Consider the following 21,311-nt stretch of genomic DNA (forward strand, 5'->3'; position numbering starts at 1 on the left):
TACGTCAGTTAAAAACTAGAAAAGGGCTGCTTGAGGAAGCAGTTCCTGTCCCGCCTAGGGACAGTCCAGGTCATTTCATGTATCATAAGCATGGCATAAGTGCCATATCATATCTAGACTTATGGGTCGAGTATACCAAGGAATTAGAAGAAAAGTATAGATGGCCTGTATCAGGCACATGGGATGCTGAGTGCATCATGCGAGTAGAAGAAGCATTATGGAAAAAGAAAGCCAGACAGTCCCAGAAAGATGCCATCGAGTTATGGCGCAAAGAATCTCATAAGAGAACCGAAAAAGAAATCAGAAAGTCAGAATTAAGTAGAGAATCCTCAGAAAGAGCCCAAGAAAGGGAATTAATCGAAATAGGTGAACGAGTTAAAACAGAACAGTCAGACAGACAGAGGAATGCCCTTATTAAGGGTATGTACCCTCTTCTTGCCGAGGGCTTGCCAAAAGCAACCCCGGAGGCATCCAGTAATTTTCCGCCACCATTAGTTCCGACCAAGCTACGTCACAAACCGACCGCAGCTGATATTTTTCTTTCGTCCTACTTGGACGACACAGTCCCTGAATATGCAAATCCTGTTCCGCCAGCTCCTGTAAATAATGTAATTCTTGCTCCTCCAGCCACCGGGGCACCTGTTACGGCACCCGTTACGGTACCCCCGGTCCAGCCTACATTACAAGTACCCGCTACACTGGTCACTCTGCCAACACGAAGAGTATCAGTCGACGATTCCAGTTTAGGGGCCGCGGGAGGAGGTCCCCCGGGAACCCCGCCGCCACACAAGCGTGTAATATTAGCCGAGTTACATGAACGTGCGTTACAGCGTACGCCCAAACATCAGTCCGTTGCAGATATCAGGCGAGCTCTTACCGAATGCCGTTATGATCCAGTCCCAGGTGATGATAGTATGGTTATATATTCATTGCGTGTAAGACGGGTGACCGAGTATTTGGACACCCTACCGAATATGAAAGAAGATCTAGACAGAATATATCGTTTCATTCTTACAGGAACAGATCCAGAAAGTATTGGCGAAGTTTTCTCTCTAAGGAAAGCTGAGATTCAGCTCATGCTATTAAAGTTTCTAATTAATTGTTTAATAAGAGAACAAGATTATCCGACTAAAGATCAGACCGAAATGAAAGTTCTGACAAGGTGGAGTGATAATATAGCCGAGGGAAGACACAGGACACTCAGTTGTATAGAGAGTATGTACCAGAAAATACGTAAAGAAATAATAAGGTTACACGAACAACGCAAAGAAGCACTAGTAAGCGAAAAAGAAAGTAACTCTGATACTGAGGAAGCAGACGACGAGAATCCCACCAGAATAGCATATGTAGGTAAAACTAGACTTTCCGACCGACATTCACGTCTAGACTACAAGAAAACTGTTCCTCTTCCAACACCAGAACAAGGTTCTCTAGAGCAAGTATTTCAAGTTACCGATCACATTCTGAAATCACGAATCGGTTATAGTGAACTTAGTACCATGCATGAACAAGAACTAGCCCGATCAGCAGTCCGATGGGCTACTGATTCTACCACTTTTCCAGACGAAATAGTGGCACAAATGTTTCTGAAACTGCCCCCAGCCGAGCAGCGACTGGTGGGTATGTATATGATCCAGCACCTCATTACTCTGTATGAGGGTCAGCATTCTGATCCAGGTCCGTTACATGATGTCCTGAACGAGCTACTCCAGTATAGATGGAAAGGTCTAGGTACCGATTTAGTTAGTGTCATTCTAGAACAGCGCCACAAATACCGAACGTTCCTGAACCCGCATTTTGTTCACGTCTCACCCCCAGAAAGTAAACCGTTTTACATAGACAGACAGCATCCGTTACGAGAAGTACACCCAGTTAGGACACCAGCTGGTGAAATGCAACGAGTATTTGTTTACACCCCGATTACAAAGATGGAACTCTTAGAGATGAAAAAGTTAATTCCCTGTCACGACAAAGATCCAGCAGGGTTCCATCGTGAATTAAAAGACATGCTCCGTATGGGAGAGTACACGTATCCAGATATAATTAAAATGTTAAAGGTTCTGTTGCCTGCGGGCACATATGAAAAACTCAAGGAAAAAGAATGGGAGGTGGGAGAGAAAAAGATAGATTGGGCAGCCCTAGAAGCTGAAGAAAATACACGTGTACCAGGTACCGGTCAAGGAGATAAATGTAAAGAATTACGCGAACTGTTAATACAAGTTTTGCCAAGATTACTAGCCACGAAAAAGGAAGACTGGGATGCAATCTCAGCCTGTAAACAGAAACCAGACGAAGATACTAGTGATTTTTATTCTAGATTCGAGAAATGCTTTAGCATTAACAGTGGTTTGAAGACGAGTAGTGAGTCATACCCTCATCTTTTTGTTACTAAACTAGTCGAGAATTCAAGTCCACAAGTTAAAAACCGAGTTTTGAAAGTCGAAAGTACATGGCAAGCTAATACTCCGTCCCAAATGCTTCAGATGCTTCAGTATCACCAGAATAGAATCAGAGAAGAGCAAGATCATGAAAGGAAACGTATGAAAGACACGAAAATGAAAGTATTAGTTGCACAATCTGTTCCTCAAGACAGTTAGAAGAGGGGTACGAATCAAGCCAGTCATCCTGCAGTTCCTGTTAAAGGGACCTGCAATTATTGTAAACAGCCAGGTCATTTTATAAACGAGTGTGCAGTTCTGAAACACAACATAGCTACCGGTAAGACTAAAGAAAGACCACGTCCGCCTAGACAAGAACAAGTTTCACAGACTTCTCAGTTACCACAGAATGCACAACAGACAGTTACAGTACCGCAGCCTATAGCTGCAACACAGCATGTTACACAGCAGATGTACCAGTATGCACAGTCCGAGTATCCAGAGTACCAGCAGTATTCATGAAACAGCCTAGAGAGGGAGGTAGGCTTGCCTCTCATCGAGATACCTGTAGATCAAGAGGGTCCCTATGTTCACAGTCAAGTATTAGGGAAAGACAGAAAGTTTCTTATTGATACAGGGGCAAGTAGGACTACTATCAGTCATGACGAGGTTCCAGGGGCTCCGCTCCCAGGCTCAAGAAATGTTTCCCTTGGATTTTCAGGAAAACCAATAGTTAACGAGATCTCCAAACCAGTTACTCTAGAAGTAGGTCCATTGTCCCGAACTACTGACCTGTTACTTACGAAGTCATGTCCAGAAAATTTGCTAGGTATTAAGACATTGAAAGAATTAGGTGCAGTTATTTGTTGCTCTCCAGAAGGAATACGTTTGTTTTTACGTGACTTTAAGGGTCACTATGTATTACGTGATTTTGATCCAAGATTACTGAATGTCCCGCAGCATCTATGGGCACAAGGTCCAACTGATGTTGGTTTTATGCAGATCACACCCCATCGTGTGACTCTTAAGCCAGGTGTAGTGTTACCACGAATCAGACAGTACAGACTGCCATCTGAGGCTGTAGCAGCCTTATCCAAAATTATTGACGAGCTCATTGCTCAAGGAGTGGTTGTAGAAACTGACTCCAATGTATGTAATTCTCCTATCATTCCAGTCATGAAACGTACTGATCCAAATGCACCTCCAGTATATCGATTAGTGATTGACCTTCGAGAACTTAATAAATGTATCATTCCCCAGTACCCAGTTGTTCCAGATATTTCTTCCCTATTGACAGCCATTGATTCCGAAGCCACATTTTTCACAGTCATAGACCTCAAGAATGCATTTTTCAGTGTCCCCATTCATCCAGACAGCCAGTTCCTTTTCGGATTCTGTTTAAATGGAAGGAGCTATAAATTCACACTAGCTCCTCACGGTTTCACAGAAAGTCCTAGTATTTACAGTCAAGCACTGAAAAGACAACTAGACAATATTCACATGCCAACTGACACTGCCCTGCTCCAGTATGTCGATGATCTACTGATCACAGCCCGTTCTGAACGTGACTGCGAGCGTGCGTCACTTACAGTTCTGTATTTTCTAGCCGAGATGGGGCACAAGGTGTCCCCTTCGAAGCTTCAATTCTGTGTCCAGCAAGTGATCTACTTAGGCCACTTACTGTCCAAGAGGGGTAGGCAGTTGACACCTGACCGTATCCAGTTAATAGCGAGTCTTCCTCAGCCCAAGACCCAGAAGGAGGTACGTGCTTTTATCGGCCTCACTTCTTATTGCCGACAATGGATTCCTCAGTATGCATTCCTAGCCAAGCCACTGATACAGTTAACGACACAGGAAACAGCCGTATCGACTGTCCTCCCTTGGACATCTGAACATACACTTGCTTTTAATGAATTAAAGAAAGCCTTATGTCAAGCACCTGTTCTAGCAACACCGAACTACAGTAAGCCTTTTACACTTTTTGTTACTGAACGTGAAGGTACAGCATTATCTGTTCTCACACAAGATCAAGCAGGACAATACAAGCCCTGTGCTTATTTTTCGAGCACATTAGATCCAGTAGCCCAGGCTCTGCCTGCGTGCCTCAAGTCAGTTGCAGCCACAGCACTAGCTATCAGACAAAGTGATTCCATAGTATTAGGGCATTCCCTGACAGTACAAGTTCCACACTCCGTGGAAGTTCTTTTAAACCGAACACAGACTCAGCACTTGACAATTGCACGTTTAACAGGTTATGAATTGACACTGTTCCAGCCACACATAGAAATCAGACGCTGCAACGTTCTAAATCCTGCTACACTGTTACCGTCAGTTACTTCAAATCCTGCCACACATGACTGTGTGGAAGTAGTTAACACTATGACAAAGCCAAGACAAGACCTGACAGATATTCCATTACCAGATCCCGACCTGACACTTTATGTGGATGGTTCATGTATGAGAACAAGTACAGGAGATCTAGTAGCCGCGTATGCAGTGACTACTGACACTGAAGTTATAGAGACACACCGCATTGACACTCTGTCCGCTCAAGCAGCAGAGCTAGTCGCTCTGACCCAAGCCTGCATACGTGCCAAGAACCTGAAAGTTAACATTTACACAGATTCACGTTATGCATTCGGAGTCGTACACGACTTTGGAGTGCTCTGGCAAGAAAGAGGTTTTATGACTTCTCATGGAACCAAGATTCAGCATGGTCTCCTTATTCAAGCTCTGTTAGAAGCAATACATTTACCGACAGCTATCGCTATCATGAAGTGCAAAGCACATACGAAAGTTACTGACATTATTTCCCAAGGTAACGATCTAGCAGATCGAACAGCCAAGCTCACAGCTCAGACTCCAGACATTCCAGTTAACATGACACAGACACACACTCCAGATCCGACTACATGTATGACAGTTAAGGACCCCACTCAAGATGTCATAGATATCCAGTCACATGCTACTCCCGATGAAATCAAGAAATGGTCCGAACAAGGAGGGGTCCAGACAGATCAGGGATGGTTGACGAAAGGAAAAGCCACATGGTTTCTCCCCGACTCAATGGTTCAAGTCATTATTAATACCGCACATAGTCCTGCACACTTAGGAGAAAAAGCCATGTTAGACAGTATCCAGAACATTTGGTTCAACAAGCATTTACGAGCTGCAGCCAAGCAGAAAGTCCGTACCTGTATGATATGTTGTCAGTTCAATCCAGGTAAAAGTGTCCCGGTGGAACAAGGGGGATTCCAGCCTCCTGACCACCCTTTTGAAGTCCTCCAAATGGATTATATTCAGATGGAGCGATGTCGAGGTTTCAAGTATGTCCTTGTAGTTGTATGCGCTTTGTCCAGGTGGACAGAGGCATATCCAGTCCCAGATTACACAGCCGCGACCACTGCCAAGCAGCTGGTTCGTGAATTTTTCCCCCGTTATGGACTCCCTAGGGTCGTGTATTCAGACAACGGCCAGCCATTCTCATCAGAGATAATGAAGCATGTTTCCCTTCTGTTAGGGTACCAGTGGAAGTTTCATTGTGTACGCCATCCTGAAGCAGCAGGTCTCGTAGAGAGACATAATCAGACCCTGAAAATCCGCATCGCCAAAGTCTGTAAAGAGAAAGGTGTAGACTGGCTAGTAGCTCTGCCAGTCGCCCTATTTTATATGCGCATGGTCGCACATTCCAGATCAGGTCTGTCCCCGTACGAGGTCGTGTTCGGCCGCCCCCCAAATATGTGGGGTACACCTAGACCCCGAAGTATTACAGATGTTTCCAGTAATATGCTGACAGATTACCTAGCTTCCTTGATGTCTGCCCTACACTCTTGTCGTTCACAGGTTGCCGCCGCATTTCCAGACAATACCGAGGTGAAACCGCATGAAATCGTTCCAGGAAGTTTGGTCCTTGTCCGGAATTTTGATCGTTCAAGTCCGCTGGAGCCCCGCTGGAAATCACCTCAACTAGTCCTTCTGACCACCCGTACGGCCGTGAAGTTGGAGGGCCGTAAGGGTTGGGTCCATCTGTCTCATGTCAAGAAATTTCACGGACTCCGAAACAAGAATTTCAATGACATTTCTACAGACATTTCCATTTCTAAGGACTGCCAGAACTTTAAAAACTGCCCTATTCTCAAGGACTGTCCCGCTACAAACTTTGATTCCAAGCCTCCCCTGTTAGAGGAAACTCCGCAGCAGGAGTATAAAAAGAAACTCCGTTCTAGTAAAATAAGTCAGCCAGTTTAATTGTCTAAGTCCCCCTCGGGTGAAACGGTTAGACAGGTTTCTGACATGTATGAGATAGACCCCCATAGTGAGAGAGTTAGTCAAAACTCTATCAGATGTATCGTTATTTTATGTTTTCTTCTATTTCTGAGTTTGATGGTTACCTGCACAAGTTATGCATTGCATTTATGTTTTCCAATTTCTCATGCAAATAAGTTTTCTAATGCTACAGTAGAGCACACATTTAGTGATCTGCCTCCTCACGAGCTATCCTATCGTCTTGCTATGCGCAATAATACATTTATTAGAATGCTACATTATTCACACCAGACCAGCAATGCCACTAATTGTTGGGTGTGTGGTCGACTCCCCCCTTTCCAGACACCGAAGGGAGTTCTGCCACTCTTTCCTTATCCGTTTTCACATAATGGTTCGTGTGGAGCATGGTCCACGTTAACGTCATCCTCAACTGATATGTCCCTTCTGAATAGTACATGTTTTCCAGACAAGCAAGGTCTATCCCATAGAACAGGGTTAGATCTAGAAAATGAAGTTTATAATTTAGGTAATTACTCTTCGAATTTTATGGTCCTGAATGTTCAGTCTGATACTACTCCAGATTTGCCTGCCATTTCAGTACTACCAGTCAAAGGCGAATTATGTGTCCGAAAGAATGGTTCCGCACATGTAGGACATAGTGATTGTACTACTATTGTCGAGTATAGTGACAGTGGGAAATCTATTTTCAAAGCCTCACGTCATTCATATTTTGTTTGTGGTCAGACCGCATATGTTCGTCTGCCCCTCGATTGGGATGGAACATGTTACATTGCCTTCCTACTGCCACCAGTTTTCCTAGCCCCATCTGATTATCATAGAAACACATATCTAGTACACATTAGACATAGAAGGGAGATCGAGTCCCCGATTGTCGATCAAACTGAAACTACTCTAGAACAGTATCAAGATTTCAATAAAGGATTCTTCTTCTTTATAGGCCCTGTCCAGAATAGTAAGCTAATCCGTAGGTTAACCAGAACCCTTGAAGCAGTAGTGAATGAGACTACTTCTGCTCTAGGTAACTTAACCGAAGAGCAATCTGCTATGAGATTTGTCGTGCTCCAAAATCGTCTCGTTCTTGACGTCATACTGGCCGATAGAGGAGGAGCATGTAGAGTCATCGGATCTAGTTGCTGCATTTTCATTCCTAATAACGCACCGTCTGTTTATTCAGCTATAACCAGACTTCATAAAATTGCCCATCAGTTACACCAGAATCCAGGCACCTGGACATGGTCCGGTTGGCTCTGGAGTATAATTTCTGCCTGGGGATGGAAAGTACTGTCATTCCTAGGTATAGCAGTAATGATCATTTTCAGTTGCTGCCTCTGTTTACAATGTGGCCCTGCGATTTGCGGCATTTGTGCTACATCCTGTATTCCTAGTCTTAGTCCTAGTCCTAAGTCCCGTTCCAAGACAATTCGAGACGAGCAAATGATACTGTATGAAATGATAGATGGTATCATGAATATTGATGTTTCCTGATGGAAACGTAGTGACAAGGAGGGAATGTGGAAAAGTAAATTTTGCCATGTTCTGTGTCCCTACGTGTTCCCCATCTTATGTTATATGTGCGTGATTAATATGCATATGTATTCCCTTATGATCGATTAAAGACGCAATTCTAGTTGTGTCCAACTCTAGTATGCCAATTTCCAGTTCTCGTGAAAGCTACGAGTATTAGGCCTATGTAAAGCTATGTTGCCACGTTTCACAGTGTGCACGTTAATTCAGTAAAAGTCCCCGTTTCTAGGCCTCAAAAGGGCCCGGACACCAGATTCAGCTCCTGTCTCCTGAACCCTCGCTGAGGAGCGATACAGCCCCCACCTGTATCCCTGACCCTTCACTTACTTCCTGCCTCACAGTGCCCGGCTCGGCCTGGCTCTGCCTGCCAGTCTGCCAAGAGTATGTTATGATTCTAGTTATCAGTCCAGCTCTCCTTCTCTGCATTCCTAAGCTACTGAATCGCATCAATAGTTTCAGTCATAGTCTAGCCTTTACGTCTCCATGTAAGAGAAATACTGTATTAATGGTCATTTAATATTCCTCAACACGCACTACATATAGAATAATGCATGCACCAGTCTTAGAGTCTGTTAGCCTTTACCCTGATAACTTTTGGATTCTATCAACATGTTCTCTAAACATCAGATACTAGATAATGTTTAGGTACATGTCGCTCTGACTCTCCAGACTTTCGTCTCCTCTTCTAGCGCAGAAGTCATAGCCCCCAGTTCCTCCTAGTAACACGTCATTGCCAGCTTGCGCGCACCACTAGGTCAGAGGTCCCGGCTCCTTAGGTAGCCCCCTCCATGTTTCCGCCCCATTTATGACATATTCTGTTACGTTTACATCACATGTCTATGTACACGCCTCTTGTTACACCCATTTTATGCCTTATCTTTCGCGACTGCTACAAACCCCGCCCACTGCTACGCCTACTGTATGTACTGTAATGCAATTGTTTTAACTATATATACTTGTGGACTGTTATTAAAAGTTAGCGCGCGCTCATCCCAGATCCTGCCCGACAGCTGTCGGGGCCCCCCTGCCAGGCCCTGCCATCCCATTCCCATGCAGGCGGTCCTGTTGCTGTCCTTTATGCTGTATTAAAACCTGCAAACTCTAGCTACCTCGAATCTTGACTCTTATTTATTGAGCTATTTGTTTATCTCGTATCCAGTCAAAAATAGTACCGGTAATTAATTATTTATTTACCACAATTGAATGAACTTCACCGATTCCGAACGGACCTCTCTCAAGCGACCTACTGTCCTGACTGGGATCCCACAGGAAAGCTGCGGTAAAAACATGGAGTAAGAGAATGATCGGGCGCTGGAAAGGGAAGGCGAAGAACTGTCCACACAGTCCGGTCCGGGTAAGGTTAAGTAGGACGTCTTTACGTCTGATTGGTAGGATGGCTTTATCCATCTGATTGATTGATTGTTTATATTGGAATCGGTATTTAAATACTGGTATTGTTCATTGATTGGTTCATTTAGCCTTGGGTGCTACTTGAAGTATTGGTTCTCTTTGAGACATTCTCTGTTTGCAAACAGCGACGAATAGGAACGTTTCTCTCTCTTTGCAAATAGTGAAGGATAGGTAATGCGGACTTTTGTCCCCCGTTGTAATCCGTCATGCCTATTTTTCTCCCCACTGATTGATTGGTTGCTCTTTTGCTCTTTGAGACATTCGCTGTCTACAAACGGGGAAGAATAGAAATATTCTGTCTCCCTTTGCAGATAGCGAAGGGTAGGTAATGCAGACTTTTGTCCCCATTGTAATCCGTCATGCCTGTTTTTCTCCCCACTGATTGATTGATTGTCTGGACATTTATTGTTCAAGGAATAGTTCTTTTGAGGTATTCTCTGTTTGCAAATAACGTGGAATAGAAATATTCTGTCTAGTCTTTGCAAGTAGTGAAGGGTAGGTAATGCGGACCTTTGTCCCCCGTTGTAATCTGTCATGCCTATCTACTCCCCACTGATTGATAAACTAGTTCCACCCGGACCACTTATTAGAGGTAGATCATCCGGCTCAACCGGAGGGCGCCCCTAATAAAAAGGACATATGTAAAATACGAAGTAATCACCGTATCCTGTTAACAGAAACTTTAGCGCAAAAACACACTAGAAAAGGAAGGAAAAAGAAATCGAGCAAAATCAGTAGGCCATTGATGAGTTTTTTTTTTACTTCGCTAGAAATAAGAAACGTTAGAAATAGCCCGCAATAAGAAACATGAAAGTGGTGAGAGAAGCCAAGCTTGACATCACGGCAGCCACGAGGTAGCTAGGCTCCGCCGCCCCTCACTTCTCCAAGCATGTCTGTCCCACCGCCCGCCACGCCCAATAACGGTAACATAAGATAGATACAAGTCAGCAGATACCTACCCCCATTCCGGAAGCTCCCGAAGTGCAACAGGTCCACGGTTACGCCCATCCGGAAGACGAAGCCTCGACACGTGCAGGGCGGGGCCCGGCTGGCCGCCATCGGCCGGAGAGGTCGTGGGGTGGATGGCCCGGAAATGTACTGGTCTTCCCATCCTCTTCTTCTGGTGCCTTGCAGGCCACGGGGGGGGGGATGTCTTGCCTATGCCTCCGACCCCCCCCCTCTCTCATCGCCTGGTCCGGCCATCACGAATGCCATCGGCCGGAGAGGACGTGGGAGGATGGCCCGAAATGTACTGGTCCTTCCATTCTCCTCTTCTGGCGCCTTGCAGGCCACGGGGGAGGGATGTCTTGCCTATGCCTCCGCCCCCCCCCCCCTCTCTCATCGCCTGGTCCGGCCATCACGAAAGTCAGCGCCGGGAGACGGCGTAGGGTGCACTGGGAGGTAGAGGCGGCGCGGACGAGCCTCTCCCACCTCCCCAGGTGGAGGCCCCTCAGCTGCACCCCCAACGCTCCACTCACCCGACAAGGGTTCGTCCACTCTTGCAGTGCAGCGGCGCTCCACTCGCCCAGCGGGGTCTCGTCCACTGTTGCGATGCAGCGACGTCTCGCCCGAACCAGCTGAGTTCCTCCCACTCGGGGGAGATTGGGCCTGGCGTGCAAAGATGGCCTGGTCGCTTGTCAACTAGAAAATGAGCCCCCCCGTCCAGAAGCGTTCTCCTCAGCTTTGAAGATTCTACGAGAACCACAGGGGCCCCCGAACCCCGCGGGCCCCCTCCCCCGATGGGGAATGACTGCCATGATTGCCCGCAGAACGACCACGACATAGCCGCGAGACGTTGGCGCTCTCATGCTGGCGCCAGCCTCAGTTTGAATGACCAAAGTCCTGCAGACTACCAATTTGATCAGTTCCGGTGGAACCCCAGTATGACCCGGTAGGAAAGATTGTTGCCTCCCTCCCCCCTTTTGACTGATGGTTCTTATCGGCGGCCCCCTTTTGTTCCCCTTTAACGAAACTTTTGGACTGCCGAAAGAGGCTCTGGGCCAGCCACGAGTTGGTGGAGACATTTTGACTATACTTGGACCTGCCTGACCTCACCCAAAATGGCGCCGATACAAATGAAACTCGCAACTCCCTGTTGTGTTCCGGTTGCTCAGCCTTGATATCATGAGATATGTATGCAGTTTTCGAAGCGCATGGCGGGAGGGGATGGGTACTGATTGAACATTCGGACAATGAATTGATATTAAGTTCTGACGCGTCATTGATTATCGTATTATTGAAAGTTCGAATTTTCGACACTTATGGTACTTGCCCACTATGAATTTTTCGATATGATTTTATTGCACTTGTCGCACCTTTATGAAATAAACGACCACCGACTCCGTTACGTTTCCTCGAATAAATATCTCCTCATGTACAGTTCCAGTCTGCACCGTGGCCGGCCCACGTGGTTGTAGGCCCGTATTTGTGCGCCAACATTTTTAAATAAAGGTTTTTGTGAAAAGCAAACATAGTTGTAGCGCTTAGTTTGGTAAGTTTCGAATAAATGGCCACTGTTTCCGATAAATAAAATTCAGGTGAAATTAAGCAACTCGATTACTTAAAGGTTAAAAAGCAAAGTACACAGAAATATCGCAAATGTGAATGGTCCAGGTTTGTTGTGTGTGTGGTTTTTTTATATATATTTTTGTGCAACGTAAAGCGATCGATAAAGGTCCCGATATTTAGCCTTTACTTTATGTGCCACATGTATCAGGGAAGTTGTTTCAGATGCCCCTAAGCCACTCCGAAGGAATGCCACCTAGCCCCTCTAGTTTCCGCGCCTGATGAACAAAAACGACCCTGTACCACTGTAGACCATCCCTCCTCCTCAAAGGAGAGCACGAGTTCATCCCACTTTACACTGACTGCCCTTTGTTCTTGACCCTTCCCTACACACGATCCATAATACCACCCTTGGGCGATCTATGCAATATACAGTCCATCAATAATTATCTCTCCCGCACTACCGGTCTCTCTGGGCTTGAAACGCCGAGATGAAAGGAACTGCATCCCACGGAAATAGGTCGAGTATGGGGTAAGTAAAAGCATTTTCAGGTTTATGCGCGCTGATGTGTTTTAAAATGCTGCCCCCACCCCTTCTTTTTCCCTTCTTTTCTGCAGGTCACATCGGAACGTCGACTAAAGTATGGAGAAGACCTAAGCAACACGCCATGGTTCCGCACGGAAAAATTGTATATTGTCTATGGGGACTGCCCCTGAGAACGTGACGAACTTGTGTGAGATGAATGCACGTGTGGATGCCCTGATGTGTATAGCTCGACTGAATACACGGTGTACCCGTTTGGATTGATAAGATAAATGTTTTATGTATGACTTGAGTGATGATCGAACGGCCGATGGAATGGGAAAAAGGGGTCTGAACATGGTGCCTATACACGACGAACAAACAAAGATATAGCACTCCCTTACTTAGAAACGACTGTCTCTCTCTCTCTCTCTCTAAACCCAGCGACTGGGAGGGTGACCTGAAGCAGAAACTTGACGGGTTATTGCAGTATGACAAAATATGACTCCAACCGGCACCCCAAATAATGCAACCAAGAATGACGTGCACCCATGAGTAAATTCATACGATAACTAAATAGGGAAAGGTTCAGGAATATCCCGGGGTGAGGTTTTACCCGCGTACACTCCTCCTGGAAGACTAGGAAAATTGTCAATGTTTAAGATTTACCACCTCCTTCTTGCACCCTCATAGACATGAAACTCAAAGCCGCCCCATTGTTCTCCCGACTGACACCCTCCGTTGCCTCAGCCTGGATACCCATTCGCTAAAAATGATTCAAAGATCCCACCGTGAGTATTAGCCCGACCAGGTTAGTTCCTGAACAATTGACAAAGGTGTAAGTATTTGCAACCGAGACCACCAGCAAAGGCAGCCAGAATGAATTAAGTAGGATACTAAGGATGCGCAGCATGCAGGAAGAAATCTTTTTGGCCAAGCACTGTTCTATGTTTTGTCTTGGATTTTTGTATATGATACATGTACTATTCCCCCCCCGTCTGAATTCATGTGTATGTAACGTATGGATCTACGTCGTCCCTCAGCCTGTGTTTCTATATAACTTGACCCCTGTTGTTCTGTGTTGTGTGCGCACTAAATGGCCTATTATTGTACACGTTTTCTCTCTCTCCATGTCGTACGTGTACCGAATAGTTCGTTTAAAATGCGGACGACTCTCTCTCTCTGAGAGTCCCCCCTTCCTTTGTGTGGTAACGTTGTGCTCCGCCGGCACAAGCTTAATTGGTTTTTGAACACAAAGGTGTTCGGTAAAATTGACAGCAACTAAAACAATTGTAATTTGCCATATTACTACCTCTCCTTTCTGTAAAATGATGGAACTTGAATTGGCCAAGAAGGAAAGGACAGGTAAGACGACTGATGTCCCCTAATCTGGCTTTGTTATAAGGGGACTATATGTCAGTGGCCTTCTGTTCTCAGTCCGTTAGAAACACAATACCCAATGCCCAGACTGCCCCACCCATCTGCACCCAAGTACGGATGTCCAAAGCGTCCTCGTTTCTCCCGATTGACCCCAGCTCCATATCCCAAAGTATAACTGATGACCCTGATTAACCGTTGCTCCCCGAGAAAAGAATGCTTAGCCTCTGTTCCTCTCTCATGATGATAGAAGACTGCCAGGGCTTGGGTTAGAAAGACGAGTCTCTACCGTAGGATCCGATTTCGAGTTTGATGGAATACGCAGTTGATAAGAGTCTGACTTCTCTCCAATATACGTCATGAATGAATGCCAAATAGACTTAGTACAAACTCAGTAGAAATGCCCGCATACATACTCCATAGTGATAACTTCTGACTGTGACCGATGAACGTATCCCCAACTACTTAAGATTGGGGCGGAATTGAAATGTATAAATGTCTTCTCCTGCCAGTTCTCTAAAAATTGTTTTGTACCCATTCAAAGATACACAATCACCGGAGGAGAGGGGCTGGACGTGACGCACAGCCTAGCCGCAGATCATGAAGCACATGTGACCTCGACCAAAGGTGGAGCCGCAGAGCAACGAGACGCGGGACGAGGCACCACTCTCAAACGCGGGAAATGAAAGGAGGGAGGGCTGCTTTGAAGCCCTCTGCTTGCTGACCCACACGTGCCAGAAGTCCCCACCCCTTTTAGCCCGATCGATGGGCCTGCCTGCTCGTTATGCCTTGTTCCCTTGGTTTGTCTCAAAGATCTGATCCCACTCCGCCCTCTCTTCCCTCGATTATCCGACAAACCCCCCTTTTTCTTTTTTCACATGGATTTTGACTCAGAGAAGAAGAACAGCATTTAGGTAGAATAGGGTTTGCCACGGAAGGAGAAAGAAATGCAGGTGCCCAGCATGAGGCACCCTTGAAAATATTAGTTAGAAAACAGGACTGTGGTCTAACAGCAGAGGACAGATCGCACCCTGCAAAGTGTAAGGATTGATCCGAGCCGGACCTATAGCTCCACCGCCGGTGCTCAACAGCGCCAACGGAAGAAAACGAACTACCAGAGCCTACCAGTGATGGCTCGCTGCTAAAAAGACACTGTGGCGAAGACCCCCCCTTTTTTCCGAACTTTCTACCCCCACCCACTCTGACTACTTGCTTGTATTGACCTGAATTCCTCCCTCAACCACTTTGTATTGCTTTCAAAATGTTTCATCGTTCACTTTTAACTGTACATTGATACCGCCGGAGAGAGAGTCAGAACATGGTCCCATAATGTACCGGAACATTTCCTTGATTGACTCCAACTGAGTTGTATACCGATCTCTAGACTCGTATATATACATCATGACAAATGTAAATTCATATGTATTGCACCTCGTCTATCGCATCGACTGCACATGGTTATATGCAATCCGCCAGTATTGACAATGCTTTTTCATTGACCACACATGGCTATATGTACACCCCGTCAGTTATGATAAACACGGAAATGAACTAACTTAAGTTAAAAAGCGGCGACTGTGGAAAATGACAATGTATATGTACATAAGCGGCGTTCATTTGTGTTCACCATACCCCTCGCTGTAAACAGAACGAATACCGCGAAGCATTGACCGCATCATCCCGCCAGCATAGGCCCATGCACGCACGTACACGACAGCCATTTTAGACACCAAGGCCTCTCTGCTCACTCCCGATAGCCAGCGTCTCTCTCTCCCCCCTCACTCCACAGCCTCGCAAGCATCCCCGACAGCCCCCGGTCCCTCATGCATAGGCCATAAAACCCTCTCCCTCTGCGCGACCCTGCTCTAAAAATGACACCCCGCCTGACCGACACCCCCTACATTCCTCCCAGGAACACCCTTCCCCTCTTCTGATGACCCCCCCCGTCTACGCCTGGCCTCCCGACCCGGTCCCAAGTCATAAAACAAAGCCACATGGATGTACCCCCCTGGCCCCGCATAGCAAAGCGTGATACACCAACCGAAGTGCCCGATCTTATCGCCTGCCCAACCTTAGATCTGACCACCCCCTCTTGCCCTCGTGTCCTGTTGGAATGTCCGGCTGTAAGATTACAATCACATGTTACATTTGGGAGGGGAAACGACATCCGAACGACTGGTGTGGGAATAGGCCTGAAGCTGAGATTCCAAACACGCCTTTTCGTACTTCGAAGTGCCTTTATTGCAATAAGGAATGTTTGTACATCATAAACCTGTGTATAAAAGACGGAGCCTCAGAGAAACTTGTTAGAGCACCTCTTGAAGACATTGTGCGTATGTCCGAAATGACAGGCTCTCCTCATGAGTAATAAAAAAGACTCTGTTCTTGCACTCCCGCTTCCAGCGCCCGTCTCTTTATTTGGTAACTGTTCAAGTTGGGAACTAAGAGGCGTCTTGTGCCAGCAGCCTGGGCATCGGTTGTAATTTGGGCTGCTTTTCCTCACCGCGACCGCCTGTGCTGAGGCTCGTCCTAGCGCTCAATTCTACTCGCTTGGTCTTGCCATCTTAGCGTCGGCAAGAGGAACTGGAGAAAAACTACCTCACTCTGCGATTGCTGAGTTTTTTTCAGAACCCCATGCTCCAGGCAGAGGGAGGGAGTGGGCAAAACTGCGAACCTGGCCGACGAAGCAGAGTTTACCGCCCATCCAAACTTTTATGATAATGTACGACTTGGCATACCCATTAGTAAGATTGTCAACCATCTCTAAAGTTGGGAAAGGTACTTTAAAAGGAGTGGACCTATTATAAACTTTGATAAGTAGCCAGTGCTTCCCACCAAGCTCAACAACTTCTAGCCGCAGTATTTTCGGGACTCTACCCAAACATCTCTTGTATGCCCCATAAAAGTTGTTTTGACCTATATTAACAGGCCTCAGAAGGTCAGACAGCCAATGAGAAGGTGGCAAATTTACTGTAGTTTCGAAAGCCATCCCTATGCTCACCTACTGTGGCAAATGTCTTCAGGGACAGACGCAGGTCAACTCAGTCAATAAAGCACCCCATACTGGGTCGACCAGTTTTCCGGCGAGACCTGCAGAGTTCCAGGAGACTAGGGAGAGCCTTCCACTGCACTCTTTACTAGTGGGTTCATTGGTCATCATAATAGTGGGGGTCACAGTAAGTCCAGGGGGAGAGGCCACCTGCAGCCCCTGGTTGGTTTCATCTAAGGCTGAGATGATTATAGAGAAGGGGCCTGGTTGCCTGTATCTGTAGGCTATAGACAAAGCTCACCTCTACCACAGCTAAGAGCTTAACTGCAGCTTCAATTAATTCCTTGCTCCCTCAGGGAGACAGTAAATTTCCTGGATGTCAGAGAAAGGGACATAACCATTATTAGTTGATTTAGAAAAAGAGCGTACTCATTGCATAGTTAGGTCTATAGGAAAAATTGTAGGTCTACCAGGCGGCAGAGAAAAGTATCTCAATGGTGTAGTGTAGTTCCTATACCCCTTATAGGATCTGCGCATTGGAATAATATACACTATAGTTTTGACATAGGACTGAGGTCCATATGTCTCTATCGAGTACATTAACCTGAATTACTTGTGTGTGCCAGCTAGCTCAGAGGTCACTAGTAACTTCTCGAATGAGCAAGAAGAGTTTAGTCTCTGACAACCGTATAAACATGACAACTTTGTTTCCCTTAGAATCGGAACAATTGCCAGAATCCTGGAAACAATAGATAACAGTTTCACTCAGTCAATCGTGCATGCTTCGTTTCTATAGAGTTACACAGAAATAGGTAGACGGGCATTTCAATAAAAAGGGTTTATTGAACAGTCTTTTTTCTCGTGCAAGAGATATGAACTGCTACAATCGTAAGACAGAATGCGAAGTATAATGCGTACAGCGTTAGCAGTAAGATAAGATAATACTGCAATAGCATGGTTTGTAGCTATGACATATATCCATAAAATACATACATAAAAAACACAGGCTAAAATGTGAATACTCATCTGGTTCTTCTAAATGGTCAGTGCATCATGCGGGGACTCGAAATCCTTCCGAACTTGCCATGGCGAGCCGTATCGAGCTGTGCAGCCGAGCCGTAGTTTGCCATGGCAAGTGAAGGCATATTCATACCTTGAAGGTGTTTAAGAATGCCAGTATTAACGTAAATGTCGGGCAGGGGAATGCCATGAATGAACCCCTAAGGAATAGATTTTCATGCATAATAAATGAGTTCTTGGAGAAATTAATAATCCAAGCAGGGGAAGTCCTAAAGGTTTAAGAGACTGGTTTTCTAAGAACTCGCTGTGACATGGATGGACAGATGCAGGTGTCCATGCCTGTATTTAGTTAGCATAGGTAATGCCTAAATAAGGGTTGGATTTCTATACCTAAATAAGGGCAATGAGAATTGTGCCCATATAAGGGCATAAGTCGGGAAAACAATATACGGTATCTAAATAGACACACATTACTCACTCCAGTTTCGTATGAACGACATTACTAAATTCTAAACATGCTAAACATATCTAAAATGGAGTTTCACAGAAATTGCTTAAAAAAGTCTTAAACACATAGTAAAATGCATTAAAACTGTTGCTATGCATTATATGCAATGGTACTGTACATATCAAAGCAATATTTCATTCTAAGCATATGGTGACATTGGAATGCTAAATCGATAAAAATATACATATTTTATGAAATGGCTCGTAAATACAGAAAAAAAGGTCTGAAACCATTTCATGTCAGGTTACATAAATCAATTATTATTGACAATGTGACATATTGTCTCTGAAAGTTTTAAAAATATTTCTGTTCCCTATGAATAGTTCTACTATAAACAGATTACTGAGCCATAAAAAAGAAAAATTCAAATTTAGAAAAAAAATGAATCATAGGAAAAAAATTCCAAAGTTGGTCTCTGTTTCAAAAAATGTAGGCCAAATTCAGAGTTTCTCGGTACACTGTGTGGTAAATCAATAGTCAGCGTGTGGGCTTGGAGAAAACATGACATTTTTTATTTCTGTAGACAAAAATCATCTATTGTTGTAGGTGATAGTTGGAATACCTCGTTTAGAAGATTAACCGCACATAGATGTGAATCATTGCCTTCAGCATTGGCAGCGTCAGCGATGTTTGTTTCCGATGTTACCTGCGTGCCTGTTGTTTCCTCTCATACCTCAGCAGTAGCAATTTGCATCTGTGAGATCTCAATGAATGCCATCATCAGGATTGGTAGCCTCTGGGGACAAGACACAGCATGGGCCGTTACCAGGTCCAGCAGCGTATCGACATCCGTAGGCATGACTGATGGGAGTGTTAGACAGATGTCTAGCATGCATTTTTCACCGCAAAGCAGGCAGCACAGAACAGGTAAGATGGAATCTTGCCAGATTGGTCTGAATGGCAGAAACCATGTGGTATTTAATTCTTGTAGACGAGGTAATCCCAAAATTTGGACGATGAGCTGACGACACTTCATCTCCAGTAGAGCTTTCTCTATGATGCTTGGAGTGACGCTGGTGATTTGGCTAGCCATATCGGAGCAATAGGAATAAAAACAGGAGCCATGCAACGAGTGCTAAAACTAGCAGCAGTCCGCCAAACACAGAGTGCACAAAGTTTGGAATGATTCCGAGGACTGCTTGAAAAGGGGCCAACAGTCCTGAACACATGTTCTTAAACATATGTACAATACTGCTCTTATCAGACATGTTTAAGATACATCCAGCATTTCTGAGAAATGTATAGGGCAGTTTGTATTCTAAAGGGCATGTATCTCGGCTGAAGTCCTTGCGACTTGTAGATCATAGGTTTCTTTGGCCGAGGTCAGAGGCACTCTTTGTTGCAAAAGAAGGGCTTTCATTCTGCTTAGAGTATCAATTTGTATAGAAGAGATGTTCAGTGAAGACCATAGTGGCAATTCCCTTGCTGTCTCTATTTGGGGGAACAAGACTTGCATACAGCAAGTGACCCTGTATGTAACTGTTACTAGATATGGGATGCCTGGCAACCCCCAAGCCCAAAAGTGATCTCATCGCGCTATGGGGCCTGAAGCCAATTGTAGGGCACCACAGATGTGGAAATTGTATATCATGTGAATCCACCATTGAAGGGTCTGAATTTGCACACAGGGGAGTCAAATGCAAAAACAATGGATTCTCTAATTGCAAAACACGAAATGTGGTATATGCTATCATTTGCGCCTGCCAAAAAGTATACATAGGGAAAACGACACAACAGGTCAATAGCCGGATCACCCAACATAGGTCACGTATAAAAAAGAAGGTAGTGAGTGCCCCCATGCCCCCATGGTCCAACACTTTCTTGATGCAGACCATAGCGAAATGGACTTCAAGTGGACGGTACTGTGGATAACAGTGCCAATAGGAAACAAAGGCCTGATTGACATCGATGAGACTCTGCTCAAAAAAGAGGCATACCTGATTCTCAAATTTAATAGTGCACAAAATGGATTGAACACCCTCGCCGAGGTGTCTAGACTATAAGTAATTGGTTGTGTGGGGCTCCACGGGGGCTTGTTAGTCCCCCTTGACTGAAGGGTAGTACACTGGTAACGGCGAGCAGGACATTAAAGCCCTGCACATGTGGCAACACAATGCGCGCACTACAAATCCCAAGAAACCCACGGTCATGTGACCGCTCTTAGTATCCAGGCAACCCGACCGCCGCCCGCGAAAGTGAAACTTTGAGGAAGCGAGCCGCAGGGAGCAAGGTGAGCGGTGGGTCTGAACGCACAAACGAAAATGGGTTATTGTACTGATAGACCATAATATAATCGGCCCCATTCTTCCAACAGCAAAAGGGGACCGGAGCTTTGAACTGCTTTGAACTAGAGTGTACACGCGGCACTTTGAAGCAACATTGTAAAATCCGAAAATCGTTTGTCATGGAGTCAGCCGCTCCCGAAGCGCGCGAGGCGTAGGAAAAGGTAAGGGCGACACACTTATTCCCTGAATCCGGTATGAAAGGATTGAAACCCGCAACCATTGATTTTGTCCTCGCCCTCCCCCAGGTCATTGAAGCACCACCGCGCCATAGGGAGACGGTCCACCGCACCCCCATAGAAAGTTGAAGGTAGGACTTGCAGTGTTTTTGTCCGAAGTGACTGTAGGGCGATTACTGAATTCGACTCTAAATTGTATTTTTAACATTTTGTAGACTGCAGCTTCAGTTATCCAGAACAAGACATAGGATAAATACGGCTACCACACAGGTAACATGTTTTTAAATGCAGAAGATCAAAAGTGATCTTATAAGATGAGGCATTAGGAT

This window comes from Lissotriton helveticus, chromosome 6 (assembly GCF_964261635.1).
Source record: "Lissotriton helveticus chromosome 6, aLisHel1.1, whole genome shotgun sequence".
In the NCBI taxonomy this organism is placed as follows: domain Eukaryota; kingdom Metazoa; phylum Chordata; class Amphibia; order Caudata; family Salamandridae; genus Lissotriton; species Lissotriton helveticus.